The sequence below is a fragment of the Propithecus coquereli genome, unplaced genomic scaffold (genome assembly GCF_000956105.1).
Source record: "Propithecus coquereli isolate 6110/MARCELLA unplaced genomic scaffold, Pcoq_1.0 Scaffold131, whole genome shotgun sequence".
NCBI lineage: Eukaryota > Metazoa > Chordata > Mammalia > Primates > Indriidae > Propithecus > Propithecus coquereli.
In genome coordinates this window covers 1798832-1802715 of record NW_012137303.1, presented here as the reverse complement: position 1 = coordinate 1802715, position 3884 = coordinate 1798832, and positions in this window count along the sequence as shown.

Genomic DNA, 3884 nt, shown 5'->3' with positions numbered 1-3884 from the left:
AGCCACCGAGCCCTGCCTTGTCTATTGTTTTCTTGTGTATCCTATTTCACAAATGGTTCATGGCTTGCTGTTTGCAACAAGATTGGGATGATGGGAACAGTCAATCACGGCAGTCCACACTCTGCACACAGGTTTAGTCAATAAAGGAACTGTACTTGCTGGGCCAAATGATTGGTTCAAAGACTGGGAGTGCTGCCCAAGCTGAGCTAGTAAGAATCTTTCCTGAGATTTTCAGATCTGGGGAATGCAGGGACACATTTATAGGGATATAGGGCAATTTGAAGACTTTAGAAAATTAATCCAGAGCTGCCAGGGGCTGAGTCTCTTGCAGCAAGAGACTATTAAGAAATAAAGGTGACATCAGAAATAAGAAATTTTGTGGCTGCTGAAAGAGAAGGGGAGATATCTGTGTATCTCAGATTCCACTCTGAGGACTCTCAGTCCTAGCAGTTTTCTTTCTGTTCTAAGGGTTATCTCAGAAGAGAACCTTTAATGGCCTCCCCTCTTTTTTCCTTAATCTACTTCTTTCATTTTAAGAATACCTGTCTGACAAATTCAAATGACAGCTTTCAATTTGGCACAATGACAACCCCCCCAATACCATAATCAATTAAATCTTTGGTCTTTAATCCTGGCCCCTCATTGAAATACTCTTTTTGGTGAAATTAAATGGCCTTATTCTTGATCAGAGTGTGCCACAAGGGATGAGTGGAAAATAAGAAAAAAACATGAAAATAAGCTAAAGGATATAATTTTCCTCTTTCTTCTAATACTATAAAGCAATAAAAAGACAAATTTAGAGCCAAACAAGGGGTATGGGTGGCCCTTTGAGAAGATTTGTGGATCATCAGAACATTTTGCTTCCCTTCCATGTGGTCATCAACCCCAATCCTTCCCTCTGCTGCTAAGAACCCATGTGAGAGAAGTGGGATTGGCAAGTCTGTCCCTTTGGTTTCTTCTGTTATCCCATGATTCTTCTGAAATTCTGGAATTTATCAGAACTGGGCTATATTTAACTAAGTTTGCCTTGAAGTTCTTTCTACAGAGTAGTAATAAAATTAACACCCTATTATCTTTCTATCTTGAATCATACATCTTACATGGTCCAACTAAACTCACCAATGTTAATCAGCCAGTAATATATGACCATTATATGGCACCCAAATAACATGATGGAGGAAATAAGAGCTAAACTTACTGACTTCCAATGAAATATAACGATGTTACTCGATCACTGACATTTTCCCCCTTTAAAAATATTATAGCAAAATTAGGGATTCCTGGAATGAGCTACATCTTCTCCCCTTGTTACCACAGAGAAATATAAGTCCTATATTATATAACGTGTTTCATTCCTAACAAATTTACTCTGATTCCTCTTAATTCCAGCCATTCAGTTTCTACTTGGATTCTGATTTAAGATCAGAAACAAGGCAAGGATATTCACTCTCACAATTAAATTTAACTGCATACTATGGGTCCTTGCTAGTACGATAAAGTAAGAAAAAGAAACAAATTCTAGGAAAGTTTTTTTTTTAGGAAAGTTATTTTTTGAAAAAAAAAGAAATTATCCATAAGCATAAGCATATGGATTTAGGAGAAAATAAAACTTCCTGTATTCACAGATGACTTGATTGTCTATGTGAAAATCATAAAGAACCTTTAAAAAAAAAAAAGGACAGGCAAAGGAACTACAATATCTAAAATAATTTTGAACAGAAAAAGTGGGAGGAATCACTTTAACCAATTTCAAGACTTATATAAAGTGATCACTACTGTGTGGTAATGGTAGGATATAGAAATAGATTAATGGAAAAGAATAGAGAACACACGAATAGTCCTACACAAGTACAATCAACCCATTTTTGACAAAGATTAAAAGAAATTTAATGGAGGAAGGATAGTCTTTTTAATAAATGATGTTAGAACAGTAGGCAAAACCATCTACCTCAACCTAAGCTTTATGCCTTACACAAAAATTGACTCCAAACAGATCAAAGATTTAAATGTAAAATGTAAAACTATAAACCTTTTAGAAGAAAAATATAGGAGAAAAATATTTTGGATCTAGATGGAGGCAAAAAGTTCTTAGACGTGAAACCAAAACAATCCAAAAAAAAAAAAAAAAAGGTAAGCGTCATCAAAATAAAAATTGTTGTTCTGTGAAAATTCCTGTGAAGAAGATAAAAAGTACATGATACAGACTTTAAAAAATATATTTGCAAACCACATATGACAAAAGACTTGATCTATAATATATAAAGAATTCTCAAACTTCAACTGTAAAACACCAAACTATCCCATTAAAAAATGAACAAAATTCATGAAAAGACATTTCACCACCAAGAATACATGAATGGCAAATAAGCTTCTTAGAGAAAGCAGAACTGGCCAGAATTTAGTGAGTGAGAGAGAGTAGTGGGGCAGAGGTCAGTGAGGTTGGTGTGGTCTAAGTGATATAAGGTCTTGGAGCACCTTATGGAAAAAGAATTCACTCCATTTTGTCCTAAGTTTACTGGGAAGGCCTTGGAAGACTTTTAAAGTAGCAAGTAATATGATCATATTTACATTTCAAACATTCTGCCTGCTATGTGGAGATGGACTGAAAGAGGAAAAATGGTGGGGCCAGGTAAATATGATTGTACCTACCCTTGTGACAGATGATTGTGATAGGACCAGAGGAAACGAAAAATAATTGTGGGAAAAGTCTGAAGGTAGAACTGACAGACCATGCTGGTGGTATGAATTTTGAGGGAAAGTATGGAATCCAGACTGACTGCTTTTGGCAAAACAACTGGGAAAATGGTGATGCCATCAACCAAGATGAGGGAGCCTGGGGCAGGGGTGGGATGAAGGGGGATTCAGGAGTTCTGCCTGTGGCCATGTGAAGACTGAGATGGCTAATGGGTACTCAAGGAGAGATGAAGGCAGCTGAAGTCTGAAGCTCAGAGAAAAGGTCAGATAAAGGAGAGACTGGCTGGGATCTATTTGGGAGTGAGTTTAGATAGGTAAGAAGTTCCAGGACAGAGTCCTATGTACACCAACATTAGAAATCAGAGAAAAGATGAGGATTCGGCAAAAAGCATTCAGCAGGAGCATCCAATAAGGCATAAGAAAAATCAGGCCTGAATGAACCAAATGAAACAAGGCATCAAGAAGGAGCGACTGATAACATCTGTCATTGACAGATAAGGCCTGGGAAGTGACCGCTAGATTTGCCAGCACAGAGGCTGGTGACGACATTGTCAAGAGCTGTCTTGTTGGTAGTGGGTTCGTGAGAAAATTGGAGGTGAGGAAACAGAATGCAAGTATTGTATGTATGAGTCTTCTGAAATGTTTTGCTACAAAAGAGAACAGAATGGCAGAGTGTTAATTTTCACAGAAAACTCAATGGCCTTTGTGCAAATAGTTATAATCAGAAACCCACAAAAATCACTCAAATCAACCAAAATGTTTTAAGTCTCTCTTCTGCGGAAGGCTCAATTCTATTAAACAGGGGGGTGGTGGAAAAGCAACTCAAAAGAGATAAGATGTAATCCCATCCCCATGAACATTATATTAATTCTGAGAGACCTCAGAAGGTGACAGTGCTGTGTAGACAGTGTTCAGGCTGTCAGGATCCTTACAAGAAGGGGCATTGATTGGCTCTGATTGGAGGATGAGGGAAGATGTAAGTGACCTCAGCTGGGCTTGAAGCTTGAGGAGGATTTAATGAGTTTGATCTGCTTATCAATTAAATAAGCAAAGTTAAAAATTAAATCACTGAGCCAATAAAATCCTCCCAGTTGGTAACGTAAGGGCTAAAGGTTTTGGGTAATCATTTACCTCCTAGGGATTAGACAACTGCAGAAAGGAGAGAGAAATTTATTGGAAAGGAATGAGGA